This window comes from Heteronotia binoei, chromosome 21 (genome assembly GCF_032191835.1).
Source record: "Heteronotia binoei isolate CCM8104 ecotype False Entrance Well chromosome 21, APGP_CSIRO_Hbin_v1, whole genome shotgun sequence".
NCBI lineage: Eukaryota > Metazoa > Chordata > Lepidosauria > Squamata > Gekkonidae > Heteronotia > Heteronotia binoei.
Window position 1 is genome coordinate 85246848 of NC_083243.1, and position 20505 is coordinate 85267352.

The following is a 20505-nucleotide window of genomic DNA, read 5'->3' on the forward strand; positions in this document are numbered from 1 at the left end:
GGGCCTGTAAAATGGAGCTGTTCCGCCAGGTCTTTGGATGAGGCAGCAGGCATCCATCAGTTAGATCGGTTGGCCTCCCCCTACGCCTTTACGGCCAACTGCATCACTGTATTGTGGAGCTATACCATCTTGCTCATGTCACCTTGCTGAACTAACTTATTGCACTTATTGAATGTTGAATTTGTTTTTTATTATGAGTTTATTGTGATTTTAATTTAAATTGTTGTACTCCGCTCTGAGCCCCCAAAAGGGGGAAGGGGCGGAATAGAAATAAACTAATAATAATAATACTATTCACACTGCCATATGATAATTAATTTGTAGAAAAGACCAGGAGTCCAGTAGCACCTTAAAGACTAACAAAATTTGTGGCAAGGTATAAGATTTTGTGAGTCACTGCTCACTTCTTCAGGTACCAAACCTTCAGATACCAATTTGTGAAATCTTCTACTGTATATAGAAGATTCAGAGGAAAGAAAAGGCCTTTTCTTACACTTTGTGCTAGAACTTGGAAAGAGTAGTCACCACATCCTTCAATGCCTCCACATGTCCAGCATCAAATGAACAAAACATTCCCTTTCCCTGGGTATTCTGGCATGGGGAAGAAATGGGTCACAGGCAAACCAAAGTAAAAGCTCTATGGTGTTGTGCTAATTAAGTCAGTTAAAGCAAGCAGCCCTAATATTTGCTGATTTTGAGTTAAAACAGGGTGGGTATGTCTGCATTTCACTAACATTTTCTCTTCCCACTATGAGACATGTCTTTTGGTGACTGTTATACTTTTTTGTGAAAGTATGCAATTGTTATGGGGGGTGTCAGGGGAAAGAGACAATATGTCCCCATCATCTGGCCCTGGCTATTGGGCTAAAGCTCTTAGCCCCTGATCCAATCAAAGTTAACAGTTGCAGAATGTAGAGGTGGTGGTGGTGTATTCAAATATGTATCCAAATGCACATTCCACTGAAAGCAATGAAGTGCACAAGGACACTATCATATTTAGATGCAAAGCTGAATGCAAAGCTGGATGCAGATGTCATTCCTCTGCACTGTTTTACTTTCGCTGGGATGTACACCATTCTGTCCCAGCTAGGCATGAATAAAAATATATGCCATGAAAGCTCAGGTGGGTCAGGATGACAGTCTAGCTGTGCAGCATTGGTAGGCAATGAAATTGCTTGTAAACCATGGGGTGTTTCAGCCTAGTTACCCAGGCAACAGGGATGCAGTCTCTGCACAATGAGCAGCAAGCATAAAATGACTGATAAGCAGAGCTTCAATACACTTAGAAGGGTTTAATTCTGTTGAGGGTTGCATTGCCCATGGTGAAGGATTAGCTCTTTTCCTTTCCCAGAACAACTGGAACACAACAGTGGCACTTCCTCTGTACATTTGGACATGATAGATGACTTGGCGATCATGCAGAGATGAGGTGCAGGGCCAGGCACTAGTGCCCATTCTCCATCCCTAGCAGTGACTTAACACCGGGTGGATCTCATGCAGAGGATCTGTGTTCTAGAATTTTGTTTGTTGTTCAGTCGCACAGTCGAGTCCAACTCTTTGCGACCCTATGGACAAAGTCACGCCAGGCCCTCCTGTCTTCTACCATCCTCCGAAGTCTGCTCAAATTTGTGTTTGTTACATCAGGAACGCTGTCCAGCCATCTCATCTTTTGCTGTCCCCTTCTTCTTTTGCCTTCTGTCTTTCCCAGCATCAGGATATTCTCCAGTGAGTGCTCCCTTCTCATTTGGTGGCCAAAGTATTTCAGCTTCAGCTTCAGTATCTGACCTTCCAGGGAACAGACAGGGTTGATTTCCCTTAGGACTGACTGATTTGATCTTCTTGCAGTCCAAGGGACTCTCAAGATTCTTCTCCAGCACCACAGCCCAAAAGCATCTATTGTTCTGCGCTCGGCGTTCCTTATAGTCCAACTCTCACAGCCATACGCTACTACTGGGAATATCATCGCTTTGACTATATAGACTTTTGTTGGCAAGGTGATGTCTCTACTTTTTATTATACTGCCCAGGTTCGCCATTGCTGTCCTCCCAAGGAGCAAACGTCTTTTAATTTCATGACTACAGTCACCATCTGCAGTGATCTTGGATCCCAAAAATGTCACTACTTCCATGTCTTCCCCTTCTATTTGCCAAGGTGTGATGGAGCCAGATGCCATGATCTTAGTTTTTTTGATGTTGAGTTTCAAGCCTACTTTTGTGCTCTCCTCTTTCACCCTTAACAAGAGGTTCTTTAGGTCCTCCTCACTTTCTGCCATTAGAGTGGTATCATCTGCATATCTGAGGTTATTGATGTTTTCCCCGGCAATCTTAATTCCAACTTCTGCTTCATCCAGGCCAGCATTCCGCATGATGTACTCTGCATATAAATTAAATAAGCAGGGTGACAATATACACCCTTGTCAAACTCCTTTTCCTATTCTAAACCAATCAGTTGTTCCATATCCTGTTCTGACTATTGCTTCTTGACCCTTATACAGGTTTCTCAGGAGACATGTGAGGTGGTCTGGTACTAGAATATAAATACACAAATCAGAAGCCACCCTTACCTTCTTTGATCCAAAACCAAGCCCAGATGACTGAGCATTTATAATTCTTGAATCCGATTCATTCTAGTTTCATGATCTGCTCTATGAACAAGAAGAAACTGTAGTTGTTTCTAGGACCAAATGAGAAAGGCTAGAATGAATACTGATTCCATTCCAAACATTTATTTATTTTATTCAATTTATATCCTGCCCTCCCCGCGAAAGCAAGCTCAGGGTGGCTTACAAACCCATGTAAATACATGGAACATAAAAAGACATTAAAATATAAAAAGACATAAAAAACATAAAAATATAAAAATATAAAACCGTTTCAGGTGCTATAATGATCTCTAAATTTTCTATTTGTTATTTCAGCTGGATGTTCTATAGAAAGATCTATCTTAGGTTCATGTTCAAGGTGGCCCAGTTGTTTCAGAGTCTGTTGCAGCCTGTGATCTTAATTTACAAATGCCTGATGGAAGAAACATGTTAGCTCAGAGCTTGCCCTGGCCTGCTGGAATTTTTGTTCTATAGGTTGTTAACTCAAAGATTGCAACAGCAGTTTGCTATGCAGTATGAGTGATGTCTGGTGCTAAAAAAGAAAAGAAAAAAAGAAAACACCCTCCTGTATGCTGTTATGTTGGCCTAGTCTGCTTATAGTGCTATCATGTTAAGTGCCTGAAATTTAATTATTATTAGTAGGCTTGAACAGAACTAAGGAATCTAGCCATCTGGTTTTACTGCTGTTATATTGTAGGTTGTAAATTGTTTTATTAATGAATTTTTATGGTTTAATGAAGCTGATATATATTTTCTTATGTTGTTACCTGCCCTGAGCCTGCCTTGGTGGGATGGGTGAGATATAAAACCCCAAAATTATATTAAATTAAATGACACACTTTGCAACTGAATTTTTACTGCATAGGAATGGCAAAATGAAAGCACCCACTGTCTCTCCTGTCAAGAGGTCTATAACCAAAGTGGGAGAAATCTGTTATATATCAACAAGAGGTTGTCATAAAATTATTCTGGTCTCAGACAAACCAGAACAAGGGGTTTGCATTGCACTCTGAAAGGAAGAGAAACTCAGTTCCCAAAGTTTTGTGGCTGGACCAGTGTCTAAAATGCAAGACAGTCCAATCCTATGCATGTGTCCCCAGAACATTTATTACCACCGCTATTCCTATTATCTTGATGACACTGGCTACTGTTTCACGATCAATCCCAATGCCAAATACTAGTGTAATTGCTGGCAAATAACCATGAGAAGAAACAAGATTTGACAGGCTAATGATCAACATCCAGGTTTTCGTGCCTATTCATTCACCTGTTCCTGCACAGCAGTGCACAAGGGCTTGGAAAGCACTCAGTGAGAGGAGGTACTGAAATGACATCAATAATAGATGTTAAAACAGCAAGATGAAAGGAAGAGCAGAGGGCTATCTGTCAATTTTCAAAAGATGCCTGGGATTCTTGATGGGCATCAAGTAGATTTTTGTGAGTACATGCTATGCTGCATTGCCCTGCATGTTTTAGAATAAATGTGGCTAAAGAATGTCACTAAAGAACTTAGAAGAAGAAGAATACAGCCACAAAAAGGAAATGTTTTGTTTAATTCATAGCTGGGCAGATGCAACAGGAGAGATTCAATTTGCATGGGAGATTATATGAGTCACATGGGAGACATGCTTGGGTGATCAGTTCACAAGCCTAGAGTCACAGCTTCATTTATACTGGGAAGTCAACAATTTTCAGAGTTGAGATAGTGTTCAGATTACCTTGCACTCCATGTGGAGCTGCCCTGAATGCTCTGAAAGTCAATTGATCAAAAGTGTAGTGGCTTGACTGAAATTTGCTGTGATAAGCATATAAGACCAATGCACTGGCTTGCTTCTGCACTGCCTTCATATTTGCTTCTAGGTCCAGTGCTAAGTCCTTGAGGTCTTGGGACCAAGGTACCTGGAAGTTCAACTCCACACACATGAAAACCAGGTTGCTTACCTGTAACTGATGATCTTCGAGTGGTCATCTGTGCAGTCACACTGATGGGATTAGGCGCCAGGGCCGATCTCGATCAGAAAACTTAAAAGCTGCGGATTTCCACGATCATGTCTTAGTGCGCATGCCCAGAAGCCCCACTGCTCATGCCCACTGAGGCAGGAGCGGACATCCCACCAGTTCCTTCTGACCACTGCATGATCCCAAAGAGAGGGGAAGGAGGGCAGGTAGTGTGACTGCACAGATGACCACTCGAAGATCATCAGTTACAGGTAAGCAACCTGTTTATCTTCTTCGTGGTCTCTGTGCATCACACAGATGGGAGATTAGCAAGCCTCAAGCTTACCTGGAGGAGGGTGCAAAGGTCCATCAGCAGGTAAGAGATTGTAGAACGGCATGGCCCACCAACGTGTACTGGTGCAGATGTAAGTCCAGCGCATAGTGCTTCACAAAGGCATGTGGGGAGGACCAGGTGGCAGCCTTGCAAATGTCCTGGAGCGGAACGCCCTTCATGAAAGCTGCAGATGTAGCCATGGCCCGAGTAGAATGGGCTCGTATGGGGTCTGGAGGGGTCTCTTGCTCAGTAGATAGCAGAGTCTTATGGTCTCAGTTATCCATTTAGAGAGTCTCTGGGACAAGATCCATTGCCCCAAGGATGTGGAAGCATAGGAAATAAAAAGTCTAGGATCCTTCCAAGAAGGATTTGACCAATGAAGGTAGAAAGATAGTGCTCGTTTGACGTCCAAGGCATGTAGTCTCCTTTCAGACTCAGTAGCTAGGTTTGGAAAATATACAAACAGGTAAATTTCAGTATTTAAATGAAAAGTGGAAATCACATTGGGAAGGAAGGTGATATCTGGGCGAAGCAAGACCCCTTCATCAGTGAAACGCAGATACAGGGTGTCACACCTTAGCGCTACAAGCTCACCCACTCTTCTTGCAGATGTAATTGCCACCAAGAAGGCTGTCTTCCACGACAAAAGTTGGAGAGGACAAGTCTCCATGGGCTTGAAAGGCTTCCCGGAGAGTGTGTGGAGAACCAAAGAGAGGTCCCATGCCAGGGCAGGTTGTCTGTTAGGATGATTTTTTGTATCAGGATGAGTGAAGACAGATTGTCCATCAATCTGGGAGTGGTTGGCTGAGATGGCTGCCAGATACACTTGTAGAGATGAGATGGATAACCCCTTCCCCAGAAGAAAAAGAAGAAAATCGAATATGGCGGGTAAACCTGCTGCAGGTGGGTCGAGGGAAAGAGCAGAAGCGAACTGCACAAATCGCGACCATTTATAGGCATACGACTTTCGAGTAGATGGTTTTCTACTGTTCAGGAGGATGTATTGAACCCTGTCTGATAACTGAGTCACTACAGGCGCCATGCCGTCAATTTCAAATGAGGCAAATCGTGATGCACTACTCGAACCTGGTGGGTGAGGAGGAGGTTCTTGGCCGGAGGAAGTTGATGGAAAATTCCCTTGGACAGGAGAAGTACCGGGGAGAACTAATGTTGTCTGGACCACCAAGGGGTGATCAAGATTCCCCTTTGCCACTCCCTCGATATCTTCTGCACTACTTTGGTAATCAAGGGAATGGGGGGAAACAGGTAAACATGATGTCGATTCCACTGAAAAAGAAGACCATCCCCCATGGACATGGGGTCTGCCCCTCCCCTGCAGCAGAAAAGTTTGCATTTCATGTTTCTGCGAATGGCGCACACGTCTATTTCTGGAGTTCCCCAATCTAGGAAAATGGGCTGTAGGAATTCCCAGTTGAGTTCCCATTCGTCGAGGGATGCTTCCCCTCGGCTGAGGAAATCTGCACGGATATTCTGGTCCTCGGGAAGATGTGTCGCCATCAACTTGGAGCCCATTGCACTGCAAGTCTCCCATATGTTCAGAACTAGTAGACACAGTTTGCGCGAGACTGTGCCCTTGTCTGTTTATATAGAACATAGCGATCGTGTTGTCCAGTAAGATTGAGGTCAGAGAATTAGATTCCCTTCTAGAAATGCTTTGGGTAGAAATAGAGGGCCCAAAAGGGACCCAGCACTGAGCCCTGCGGCACCCCACTGCTTACCGTCCTCCACTGCGAAGACTGCACATTTATACTCACTCTCTGCTTCCTATTAATTAGCCAGTTTTTGATCCACAAGAGGACCTGTCCTTTTACTCCATGACTCTCGAGCTTACTAAGGAGCCTTTGATGAGGAACTTTATCAAAAGCTTTCTGGAAGTCAAGGTAAACAACATCTATTGGGTCTCCTTTGTCCACATGCTTGTTCACCCCCTCAAAGAAATGTAACAGGTTAGTGAGGCAAGATCTTCCCTTACAAAACACATGCTGAGTCTTTTTCAATAACTCGTGTTCATCAATGTGCCTACTCATTCTGTCCTTGATAATAGTTTCTACCAACTTCCCCGGTATTGAAGTCAAACTGACTGGCCTGTAATTTCCTGGATCTCTTCTGGAAACCTTTTTAACGATGGGGGTGAGATTTGCTACCTTTCAGTCCTCAGGAACGGAGTCAGATTTCAGTGAAAGATTACATATTTTGGTCAGGAAATCCACAAGTTCACCTGTGAGTTCTTTCAGAACTCTTGGATATATGCCATCCGGACCTGGTGACTTATTAGTTTTTATTTTGTCTATCAGTTTTAGGACCAACTCTCTTGTCACCTCTATCTGACTCAGGTCTTTCAACACCCCTTCCAAAATAAGTGGTTCTGGAGCAGGCAAACACTTCTCATCTTTCACAGTGAAGACGGAGGCAAAAAAATGCATTCAGCTTCTCAGCCATTTCCCTATCCTCCTTCAGTAATGCTTTTACCCCACTGTCTCCCTGGCTGGTTTCCTGCTTCTAATATATTTGAAGAAACTTTTATTGTTGGTCTTTATGTTTTTTGCAATATGCTCCTCATAGTCCCTTTTTGCCTGCCTGATAACAGTCTTGCATTTGATTTGCCACAGCCTGTGTTCCCTTTTATTAATCTCACTTGGACTAGCTTTCCATCGCTTAAAGGAGTCCTTCTTACCTTTTACAGCTTCCATTACTTTGTTTGTTAACCATGCAGGCCTTTTCTTATATCTGTTTGTGCCTTTCCTAAATATTTTATCTGAGTTTCTAGGATTGTAGTTTTAAATAGCCTCCAAGCTTCCCCAAGGGTTTTGACTGTATTTACCTTTCCTTTCAGTTTCCTCTTCACATGCCTCCTCATCTCAGAGAATTTACCCCTTTTAAAGTTAAACGTGGTTGTGCTGGTCTTTTGGGGCAACTCTCTATTTATACAAATGGTGAAATCAATAACATTATGGTCACTGCTCCCAAGCTGTGCGATCACTTTTACATCTCTCACCAAGTCTTGGGCATTACTTAGGACCAAATCCAGGATCTCTCCACCCCTGGTAGGTTCTATTACCATCTGCTCCATAGCCCATTCATTGAGAGCATCTAGAAACTCAATCTCTTTCTCTCAACCCGAACACATATTGACCCAATTAATCTGCGGGTAGTTAAAATCACCTATTACAACACAGTTTTTACGTTTAGCCGCTATCTTTAATCCTTCCATCATATTATAATCATCCTCTATCTTTTGATTTGGTGGGCAATAACATAGTTAAATTTAACTTGTTCATAACTTGTTCATAAATTATTTGGAGTTGGGAGTAAGCAGTGAAGTGGCCAAGTTTGCAGATGACACTAAATTGTTCAGGGTGGTGAGAACCAGAGAGGATTGTGAGGCACTCCAAAGGGATCTGTTGAGGCTGGGTGAGTGGGCGTCAACACGGCAGATGATGTTCAGTGTGGCCAAGTGCAAAGTAATGCACATTGGGGCCAAGAATCCCAGCTACAAATACGTTGATGGGGTGTGAACTGGCAGAGACTGACCAAGAAAGAGATCTTGGGGTCGTGGTAGATAACTCACTGAAAATGTTGTTTACAATGACTCTTGAAATTTTATTGATTTAAATACAAGATTATAAAGAAATAGAAGGGGTTGAGAGTTAAAGGAATTATTTACAAATATAGAGCATTTGCAGATGATATAATGTTTATAAATGAAAATCCTACACAAGTAACACTTTTGTTGTTAGCTAAAATACAAGAATATGGAGAACTGGCGGGATTTTATGTTAATAAAGAAAAATTAAAATGTTTATGTAAAATATGGAAGTAAACAAATAAAAGGAGTTGCAGAGACTAACAGGATGTGAAGTTACCTCTAAAGTAAAATATTTGGGTGTGGAAATAACAATGAAGAATATTGACCTTTTCAAAAATAACTATGAAAAGCTATGGCGTAAAATGGATGAAGATATGATAAAATGGAATAAGCTTAACTTGTCATTGCTTGGAAGAATAGCTGCAATCAAGATGAGTATTTTGCCGAGAATAATGTATTTGTTTCAAACTATTCCGATTGTGAAAGACAGTAAAGAATTTAACAAATGGCAAAGGAAGATTTCTGAATATGTATGGGCTGGGAAGAAACCAAGGATTAACATGAAAGTTTTAATAGATGCTAAAGAAAGAGGAGGATTCCAATTACCAGATTTAAGACTATATCATGAAGCAGTTTGTTTAGTGTGAATAAAAGATTGGGTGACGCTGTTGAATAAAAAACTTTTAGCGTTGGAAGGTCATGGAAATAAATTCGACTGGCACACTTATATGTATTATAGGAAGAAAAATATGAATAGTTTTTTCTCTCACCATTATATAAGAAATAATTTGTTGAATACCTGGATGAAGTATAAGAAATTTGGTGATGAAAGAAAACCATTATGGATAGTGCCAGCAGAAGTGATAAAAATAACAGCTGAGACAGGTGAGGAAAAATGGCTGTCATACAATCAACTATTAAAAATACAAAGCGGGAAAATAGAACTGAAAACTGCTGTGGAGTTGAATAACAAATACGATTGGTTTCAAATGCAACAAATAAAGAGTTTGGTGGAAAATGATATTAAAACTGAAGGAATAAGACGAGAGCAAACAGAAATGGGAAAAGTTCTGCTTGGAGATAATGAAAAACTTATAAGTTACTTTTAAAATGGTCTACAGAAGATGAAGTAGTGAAATCTCAAATGATTAAATGGGCAATATATGTAAATAAAGAAATACAGATGGATACATGGGAATATTTATGGAAGAACTCTATGAAACTTTCAACATGTCAGAGTAAAAAAGAGAACTGTTTTAAAATGATGTATAGATGGTATATGACTCCTAAAAAATTGGCAAAGATGAATAACAAGATGCCAGACAGATGTTGGAAATGTAAAAAACATGAAGGTTCTTTCTACCATATGTGGTGGACTTGTGAAAGAGCAAAAAAGTATGGGCAGATGATCCAACAAGAAATTTCTAGGATCTTGGGATATGAATTCAAGAAAGCTGCAGAGACTTTTCTGTTGGGATTACAAATGGAAAAAATTCCAAAAGAAGTTAGAACTATAATTTGGTACTTGCTTTCAGCTGCTAGGACACTATATGCGCAGTTATGGAAGCAAGAAAAAATACTAGAAAAATGGGATTAGATTGTAAAAGTTATGACATGGAGTGAGATGGACAAATTAACAAGAACTTTAAGAGACTGTGATTTAGAAGATTTTAAAAGGGAGTGAAAATTTTTTAGAAGTTATGTAGAAGACGAGTGGAAAGTAAAAGGACATTGGACAATTTTTGATAATGATTAAACTTTAGAAAGAAGAAGAATATTAATTTTAGTTCTTAGGAATTAAGGGTACCTTTTAATGTTAGTATTTTGAGTAAATAACACTGGCGGGAGTCAAGTAACGGGGGGAGGGGTGATTAGAAAGAAGCATATGGGGTAGATGAAAAGAAGTTATTAATGGAAATTATTACCATATGTTATCAATAAAATTGTTTAAGCCAAGAATCCCAGCTGCAAATACAAGTTGATGGGGTGTGAACTGGCAGAGACTGACCAAGAGAGAGATCTTGGGGTCATGGTAGATAACTCACTGAAAATGTCAAGACTGTGCGATTGCAATAAAAAAGGCCAGCGCCATGCTGGGAATCATTAGGAAGGGAATGGAAAACAAATCAGCCATTATCATAATATCTCTGTATAAATCGATGGTGCGGTCTCATTTGGAATACTGTGTACAATTCTGGTCACCGCACCTCAAAAAGGTTATTATAGCATTGGAAAAAGTCCAGAAAAGGGCAACTAGAATGATTAAAGGGTTGGAACACTTTCCCTATGAAGAAAGGTTAAAATGCTTGGGGCTCTTTAGCTTGGAGAAATGTCGACTGTGGGGTGACATGATAGAGGTTTACAAGATTATGCATGGGATGGAGAAAGTAGAGAAAGAAGTACTTTTCTCCCTTTCTCACAATACAATAACTTGTGGGCATTCGATGAAATTGCTGAGCAGTCAGGTTAAAACGGATAAAAGGAAGTACTTCTTCACCCAAAGGGTGATTAACATGTGGAATTCACTGCCACAGGAGGTGGTGGCAGCTACAAGCATAGCCAGCTTCAAGAGGGGGTTAGATAAAAATATGGAGCAGAGGTCCATCAGTGGCTATTAGCCACAGTGTGTGTGTGTGTGTGTGTGTATATACACACACACAAATTTTTGGCCACTGTGTGACATAGTGTTGGACTGGATGGGCCATTGGCCTGATACAACATGGCTTCTCTTATTTCTTATGTCTGTCTTAATGGCTACTGGTTTTTTTCATGAATAATGGCTGAAAGGAATAGATGGCAGGGTGAATCGCCAACACTTCTAAGAAATTTATGTGGTGATGCGCGTGGTGTTCGGGCCACTTGTTCCCTACACAAAGGCCATTCATGTGTGCTCCCCAGCCCCATAGGGAAGCATCGGAGGTTATAGTAACTGATGGGGCCAGCTTGTGGAAAGGTGCTCCCTCCAGCAGATGATGATGTTGTTGCCACCAAGTGAGGGAAGACAGTACTTCCGGGGGAATTGTCATCCGACCTGATGGGGAGTCAAGGTTGCATCTGAAGTGCCTGAGGAACCACAATTGCAGGATCCTCATGTGAAGTCTGGCAAAAATAAAAACTGAGGTGGTGGCTGCCATGAGGCCCAGGAGACGTTGAACCTGATGAGCTATAACTGTAGGATTGTGAAGGAAGACTTGTACAAGAGCTACAATGTCGTCTGCTCGCTTCGGTGGTAGGAAGACTTTGCAGGAAAGCATGTCTATTATAGCTCCTATAAACTGTACCCTCTGGGAAGGTTGAAGGTGTGATTTCTTTTGATTGATTCGCAGTCCTAGCTCTTGTAGAAGAGTGAGCGTGATGGCGATGTGTTGCAAGAGGCAAGGTTTGGACTCCGCAACAAGAAGCCAATCGTCTATGTACGGGAATAGTGTAATACCCTGTAATCTCAAATGGGCTGCGATGACCACCATCGTCTTCGTGAAAACTCTGGGGGCTTTAGAGATTCTGAATGGTAAGGCTCGGTATTGGTAATGGGCTGTTCCAATGGTGAATCGTTGGTATTTCCTGTGGGATGGGTGGATGCTGATGTGGAAGTAAGCGTCTTGTAAATCCAGAGCGGCCATCCAATCTCCTTGATTGAGAAAGGGAAGGATGTTGGGTAGAGAGGTCATTCTGAATTTGTGGTACTTGATGAACAGGTTTAGGGCTCGAAGGTCCATGATTGGCCGAAGGCCTCCGTCCTGTTTTGGGACCATGAAATAACGAGAATGTCCCATTTGGTTTGCGGGAACCTGTTCTATGGCTTGTTTGAGGAGAAGTGCTTGAACCTCTTCCCGTAATGTGTGTGAAGGGGTGGTGGAGACGAAGATTGGAGTAGGTGGGTTTTGAAGACATTCGATCACATAATCCTGACGAATTATGGACAGGACCCATTGATCTGAAGTTATTTTGGACCATGCCTGGAAAAAGGGAGAAAGGCGGATATGGTCCGAAGAAGATGGGTAGGAATGGGCAGGAAGGAAAAGGCAGTCAAAGCCCCTGTTTAGGCTGTCTAGGGCCCTTCTGGCATGATGACTGGGAGGATGTAGGCGAATATTTGGTTTTGGAGCTATAAGGTGGCTTGGAGAAAGTTGCAGCTTTGGGGCAGCACGGTTGGTCCATAGGCGGTTTTGAGTAAGATTTCTTGTTCCATGGTTTAGACCATGGACGCTTCTTCTGGGAATGCGATGAAGGGGGAACTCCGAGGTTCCTGGAGGTTCGAATACTTTTATCCATTTCTTGTAAAATGGAATCAGTGTTAGAACTGAAGAGGCCATTGCCGTCAAAGGGTAGGTCTTTTACGTAGGCCTGTGTGTCAGATTGTAGGGCTGAAGATCAAAGCCAAGAGTGTCGTCTCAGAGTAATGGCCATGGTTAAGGTCTTAGCACAGATGTCACCAGAATGTTTAGACGAATTCAATTGTTGCTTGGCTAGGGTCATACCCTCTTTTGGGATCTTCTTGATTGCAGCCCTGCTTTGTTCTGGGAGGCTAGGCAGTATGTTGGGGAGTTGCTCCCAAAGAGCGTATTGGTAACGCCCCATGCATGCTGAGTAGTTGGCAATTTTGATGCCCAGTGACCCCACAGAATAGAAACGCCTTCCTAGATTGTCTAGTTTCTTTCCTTCTTTATCGGGGGGGGGGGGGGCGGAAGAGTGAGTCTTCCTCCCTTTGGATGATGAAGAAACCACGACAGAGTTGGGTTTGGGGTGGGAGAAGAGGAAGTCTGCACTGGATTCTTGAATCCGGTACATGTGATCCAGTCTGCATGATGAGATGGGGGTAGAAGCTGGTTCTTCCCAAAAGGATTTGGTGGTGCGAAGAATAACAGTGGGTAATGGTAAGGCTACTGCTGTAGAGGTGTCCATATTGAACTATGTCAAAGACAGTGTTAGTAATGATGGGTTGTGGTTGGACCGTAGGTAGGGACAGAGATTGTGCCATGTGCCTGATGAGGTCTCCATATGACTTCAGATCCTCTGAAGGGGAAATAGGTTGTTTCTCTGTTATTTTCTGAGGGTGAGAAGGTTCTCCTGGTGAGGAAGATGCTTCCAGAATTGATCCTTCCTCGGATCTTGGAGAGCCCTCAGGGGAGTCAGAATGCTCCGAAAAGTGTGGTGTCGGTGCCGATACATGGTCTGGTGTCGTAACCTTGGGTGTCTGTTCCATAGAGCCTTGACATGCGGAATCTCTGTACTGTCGATTCGGATCTGCGTTGGGTGGTCTAGATAGCGATGCAGATGGAACTTGTCTTGGCGATCTGCAGGAGGTTCGGGATCAACAGGCTTCCGAATATTGGTCCCAGTCCATTTGACATGGATGGAGCCAAGGGAGGGCTGACTGCATCGGGTATGCCCCGTATAAATATTGCCATTGATGTTGATCCCATGGGATCTGTGGTGGCATGCGGCGAGATGGGAGAGTCGTCTCTTGCTCTATATCTAGGAGAACAGCTCCGTGGGGCTCAATCTCTCCTCGATTCCTGCAGTCAACCTCAGGAAGGAGGACTTTGGGATCGAGGTTGTTTCAGCCACTGTGTGTAGCGGATTGGAGAAGCTACCCTCGGTAACGGAGTGCTATGTCAGATCGATATCACGATCAAAGTCTGAAGACATAGCGAGCTGGGTGGACATTGAGGCGAGTATCGGAGGGCTTGGCCGACGACCCGGTAAAGCGAAGAGCTTCAATGGAGGAATAATCGGTGCCGTTGGGTCCGATGGTGACATCGGAGAGGATGGAGAAACGGGTTTGTTCTGTTTCAGCTTTTCCATTTTCTTTTTCTTCTTCTCCGAGTGGGACCCCTTATCCTCCGTATGCCTTTTTGCAGGCGTAGAGGACTCCGACCTAGCAGCCGAGCCCACTCGTTTGCCAGAGCGGTCGGAGAGGGAACGATCGGTATCGACCGTCTTCGAGGCCGTTGATCCGGTGGTCGGGATCGGTTGGTTGGCCCGGTCCGTCGATGTCGACGAAGACATTCTTCACGGGGACAGTGCCTGTTCCATCAGGGCCGCTGCGAGGCGGGCCGCTCTGTTTTCTTGGTTTGCTTGGAGAATTTAGCACAGTGTGTGCACGAGTCAATTCTGTGAAGTTCTCCAAGGCACAGTAGGCACAGTGTGTGGCCATCCGGTGGGGCGATTTTACTCCCGTACATAGTGCACCTTTTGAAAAATCCCCAGCGTCTTTCCATGCAAATAGTCTGGGGGGGGGGAGGGGGGAAAGGGCGGGAAAGTTCTTTCCTGCCGCACTCTCACGGAAAGTGGAGACAATCCCGGAAATGAATAATAATAATAATAATATACTTAAATGATAAATAGCGCGATCTAGTAGAACTCCAGAAGATTTAGCTGAAATAATAGAAATAAGTTCACCGACTGGAGCAAAGAAATAGTCAACTGATCTGAGTGGCGGTCAGAAGAGAACTGGTGGGATGTCCGCTCCTGCCTCAGTGGGCATGAGCAGTGGGCCTTCTGGGCATGCGCACTGAGACGTGATCGCGGAAATCCACAGCTTTTAAGTTTACCGATCGAGATCGGCGCTGGCGCCTAATCCCATCAGTGTGATGCACAAAGACCACAAAGAAGATCATGCTTGTTTGTTAGCTTATGCTGACGGAAATAAGACTAAAAGGTACACAGGACAGAGCCTTTCTGTTGTCCCAAGGCTGGGAAATTCTTTGCCTCCAAAGTTCCATTTGGGCCCCTCCCTTCTGGTCATCTAGTATTCTCTTAGAACCAGTTTATTCCAGAGGGCCTTTGGAACTGGCAGAATTCTACATTTTCCTGGTTTTGCATTACACTACTGGTTGGTTTAGATGCCTATATATTTATTTCTCTTGCGTGTTAGTGCCAATATAACAACACTTCTCAGGGATATATTGTAAAGATACTGATGAGATATGAATGATTAAGTTGTGAGGTGGTTCAAAATATGCTTTTAAAAGGGATCATTGTTAAGCGACCATATCTGAAGAATAATGTGATAGATGAATGGGGGGGTGGGGAAGCAGTGCAGAGAGTTAGTGGAACAAAAAAAACCAAAATCTAAAGAAAGAATGAATGAAAACTGTAAAAACTAGCATTGTAAATTTCAGATATAAATAAGAAATAAGAAAAATTTAAGAAGTATCTTTTAGTAACAAATCCCAGATTCCTCATTGGTTGGATGTGGGATATAAACTATTGGTTAATGAACCGTCTGTCACCCTCTCTGGTCTTCCATTGGCTGACTCCCCTGCCCCCACCTACTGCAGGCCCCAGAATGTTGAACAAACCACAAAACAGTCTTACCTCAGAGACAGACACATCTCCAATGCTTCTCTCTGTGTCTTCTCTGTCAATCGGCCTCAGAAAGACCTGCCACTCTACTGTGGCCTCATGAAAGGCATCACGGACACTGCCATGATGCCTTTCATGAGGCCACAGACCTCTGCTGCCCTATCAACCTCCCACACAGACAGCCTCCCAGCACACACAGCCTCTGAAGGCCACTGAAATAGCCAGGGAGATTGGCAACGCTGGGAGCCTTTCGTCAGAAGGCATGGCTGTCCCACCTTTACTGTCTTTCCTGCCTCTTTCCTGTCACTCCCTCTCTCCCTCCTCCCCTCAGCCTCACCCTAGGATGGTTGCCTGAGAAGGAGACAGGGAAGCCTCACAGGGTTGTTGTTCAGATCAAAGGCCAAGAAAGGAATGAAGAGAATGACGTAAGCTGCTTTGGTCCCCCACACACACTGTGAAGAAGACGGTCCTTTTCCTTTGTAGAGGCTGCAGAGTTGCCAACTTCAGGTTAGGAAATTCCTGAAGATTTATAGGGTAGAGCCAACCTCCACTGTTGCCAATCTCCAGGACTGGAGATCACTCAGAATTACAACTGCTCTCCAGATGGCAGAGATCAGGTCCCCTTGAGGTGGTGGGGGAGTGAATGCCTTCATTTGGGTGGGTGGGAAGACAGCAAGGGTGGGGCACTCACCCAAATCCTCCTCCTAGAATTCGTTGTATTTTTCTTCACAACAGGCCTTACTCTTAGTATAAATTACATAAATCCAAATGCTGACATCAAAATTCTAGATGCAAATTCTATTAATTAGATCAAATTCTGATGATGAACAAGAACAAAGTTGTATTTTGAGTTGTACAGAGTTCTTCATAAACAGGTTCATTAGCTGTAGGAAGCTTCCATAGCTGAATGGAGATTTGAACATGGTTCTCCCAGACCCTAGACTGACACTCTAATCCAGGGGTGGGGAACCTTTTTTATGCCAAGGGTCATATGTATATTTATAACATCATTCACGGGCCATAAAAATTATTAACTTAAAAAACAGTGCTCTGCTGAGAGAAAATGATTCAGGCCAGCAAAATTAATGCAAATAATTGTTTTTTCTATTTGAAGTCATGTGGGGAGAGCCTAATCTGGCACACACACATACACATGGCCCGCCGCCAAAGGCAAATGCATAGGTCAGAAACTCAGTAGCATATTAGGCTGCATCCTCTAATATTAGCATATTAGGTCACACACTCATTAGCATATTAGGCCACACCATCTTAGATAATCAAGTGCAAACTGAACCGTGACAGTAACTTTTCCAGGCCCTGCAGCAATTCTGGCCAGCCAGCCAGGCCCTAGGGAGGCTGCTGCACAGTACATCTTGGCCCTGTGATCCCTGCCTGGCCCTGGGGAGGCTGCTGCACAGTGCACCTGGACCTCATTATTAGGCTTCCCAACCCTCCCGCTCTGGCGGGGGAAACCAGGATTTCCACCCTCTTCCCCCGCTCCCCCCAAAAATGGAAGCGGGGGGAGGGGGGAAACGGCGGGCGCCCCATCCCCGAGCGGGCGATGCCACCACGCCGCTGCCGCCCCCCCCCCCCGCAGCTGCTCCTCCGAGATGGGCCCAGGCTGAGCCCATCTCGGAGGAGCAGCCAAACCAGAGAAGGGGAGGGCCGAGGCAGACCAGGAGCAAGCGAGTCGCGAATCCGGGCCCCGCCTCCACGCTCCCCTTCTCTGGTTTGGCTGCTCCTCCGAGATGGGCTCAGCCTGGGCCCATCTCGGAGGAGCAGTAGCTCACTACCACCACCAGCAGCAGCACAGCCCTCGCCCTCCAGAGCAGTTCGGCGACACCCGGGCCAGGCGGAGGGGCCGGCGACCCCCGGGAGAAGCACAGCCCTCCGAAGGCGCCTCTCTACCCGTCGGACTCGGCGTGCAGCCGGAGCAGAGAGGGCGCCTCTAAAGCAGCTCTGGATTCGCGGCACAGCCCGGCCACCATCTCCTCCAGCACCCGCAGCCTGGGCGGGGAAGAGTTCAAGACCCCCCCCACGGGAGGAGTGCTGCGGCCTGGCCAAGGAGCCCTTCGCACCCCTGACGGTGCAGACGGACAGCCCCGCCGCCGGGCACCTGGCCCAGGGACCCTTGTCCAGCCTGGCCTTCCCTCCCGGCCTGGCCAGCCAGCAGTTCTTCGCCCCGCTGGGCAACGGGCACCCCCTGCTCCTCCACCCCGGCCAGTTCGCCATGGGCGGCGCCTTTGCGCCGCTGCCCCCCCCCCGGCAGCTGTTCCTCCGAGATGGGCCCAGCCTGAGCCCATCTCGGAGCAGCAGCCACGGGGAGCCGAGAAGAGGCGCCAGCAGCGCAGCGACGTCGCCGGCTCCAAGGCCGGGCGGCTCGCCACGCTCCCCGGCGCCGTTTCCCCCTCCCCCTAGCTCCACCCCAATGTCTCCTGGCTCCACCCCCAAAGTCTCCTGGCTCCACCCCCAAAGTCCCCAGATATTTTTTTAATGGGACTTGGCAACCCTACTCATGATCCTCGCTGGCCAGCCAGGCCCCAGGGAGGCTGCCACATGGCTCGGTTCAGTCCAGAAATCCCCGAGGGTCACACCAAGTGACCTCGAGGGCCGCATACACCCCCCAGGATGGAGGTTCCCCACCCCTGCTCTAATCACTATCCCATGCTGGCTCTCATGAGATATGATATACTACATGATAGCAGTGATCTGATTTCTATGGACTAGACAATCTGTCCTTAAAGTGAGAGTTCTGCTGATTAGTTCATTTATATTGCAGAACTCATCAAGAAAGCCCCACACATTGCCAAAGTCTTACCATATTTTTGGTAGCTTGGTGTGGTTGTTTCAAAGTCTCAAGCAAACAATATGAATTGCTTATAAGCTATGAGGTCATTAAGCTATCCCACCACCAGGCCAGGAGAAGGCCTGGAGAAGGAGGCTTAGTCTAGGGCAGGCAGCAGCCATCAAGACTTACCAGCAGCAGATCACCACCCCACCTGCAACATTTTAAAAAGTTGTAAAACCTGAAAATGTGCCAGCTTGGTGCCAGCAGCCAGAAACAAGAATCAGGCCAGACAACAGCAACCCCCCACCCCCTTCCAACCCAAAAGAACTACAGCAACAACAGCAGAAACAACTTTTGTGTCTTCAGCACACACACGTGCACGTGCAAGTCACTCTTGCCGTCTAACCTGGCGTCTTGCTGCACGCTGATGTGGGGAAGCACTAGGAAGCCAAGGGATGAGGAAATTGGATGGATATGGAGGAGGAGGGGAACATTTGCAGCCAGGAGTAGGTGTTGGCCAGGAGGCTCAGGCAGGTAAGCGGCAGGCTGTGCTGCTGCAGCCAATGCTCTGTGAGCTGCTGCAGCTACTCTTGCTCTCAGTTGTAGAAGGAAAATGGTGCAGCCAGTTTAACTTGAGTCTTGAACCTGGCAGGCTGGCTCTACATCAGCATTGTGTAGAGCCCTGCCTGCCCACTATTTAAACTGCCCATTTGAATGCCAGCCACTTGGTCAGCTTAGCTATGACCTGTGGCTGGGCAATGCTGGGTAGATGTAGAGAAAGTGTGCTGGACTGCCCCAGCAAGTGAGAGTCACTCTTGCCCTGGCCCTCTTCTCCTCCTCTCCTCCCTTTGCAGGCTGCAGCTGTTGTTTTGGAGGCTGCTAGGGTGTGCTGATCTCCACCCCCCTGCCTGTGCCCACCCCTCAGATCAGTCTAGTGCTGTCTGCTGTACTGTGCACCAAGAGCCAGTCAGGTGCTCACTTGCTGAAGGGTGGGGACCCTGTTCAAAATACTAATCCAAACCCCCTATCCCATGCCTACCACTCTCATCCTCCCTCCTTCTCAGCTGCCCACTGTGCTGCTTGTTTGGAGGTTGCTCTGCACTTGGGACCCAGGCAGAGGTTGCTCAGGCACCTGGAGGACTGATGGACTCCAGAGGACTCGATTGAGGCAAACAGTGTGGCCAGTCCCGGCTCAGGTGCTCAGTCTGCTCTGCTGCCAATGCCAAGGCAGACGGAGGTGATCGCATCCACTTCAAAGAGTTGCCACCGGTGCCACTTGGTCCACCTTAGCCAAGCCTGTCCCTGCCCACTGCTGCTTGATTCGGAGGCTGCTCAGAGTGCTCCAGGGGAAAGCCTGCTGGTGTTGCCACCTGCCTCATCTGCCGAAGCAATCAGGGGTGAGGGGCCAAGGGGGAATGGTGACCCAAGGCTTGGGGAGATTGGCCATAAAACCCACTAGGAGGCCAGGCCCTCTGGGCACTGTGGAAGCTACTGGTCTGGGCAGGGGACGCAGGGAGGGGAGAAAAGGCTTGGGAGCTTCCAGAGTTTTCTCTTCTTAATCTCCCCCTTCTTCAGAGCCAGTTTGGTGTGGAGAGCCAGTATGATGTAGTGGTTAAGAGTGCGGACTCTTATCTGGAAGAACCAGGTTTGACTCCCCAGTCCTCCACATGCAATAGCTGGAGTAACCTAGGGTCAGTTATTACTCTCTCAGAGCTACTCCCTCAAGAGTAGTTCCTGTCAGAGCTCTCTCAGCCCACCTACCTCACAGGGTGCCTGTTGTGAGGAAGAGGAGAATGTAAGCCACTCTGAAACTCTGAGAGAAGGGCAGGGTATAAATCCAATCTTTTCTTCTCCTCCTCCTCCTTGTACTGACAAAATATCTTTCATTGCTTCTGAATAGTAACCATAGAACAGGTGGGCTTCTCATT

The 20505-nt window shown here is 45.8% G+C and overlaps 1 protein-coding gene across 6 annotated transcripts in view; it reads right to left on the minus strand.

The window, feature by feature from the left end:
* Positions 1-20505, minus strand: part of RGS6 (regulator of G protein signaling 6) — a 413592-nt gene that overhangs the window by 222674 nt on the left and 170413 nt on the right. The gene's annotated exons all lie outside the window — the stretch shown is intronic.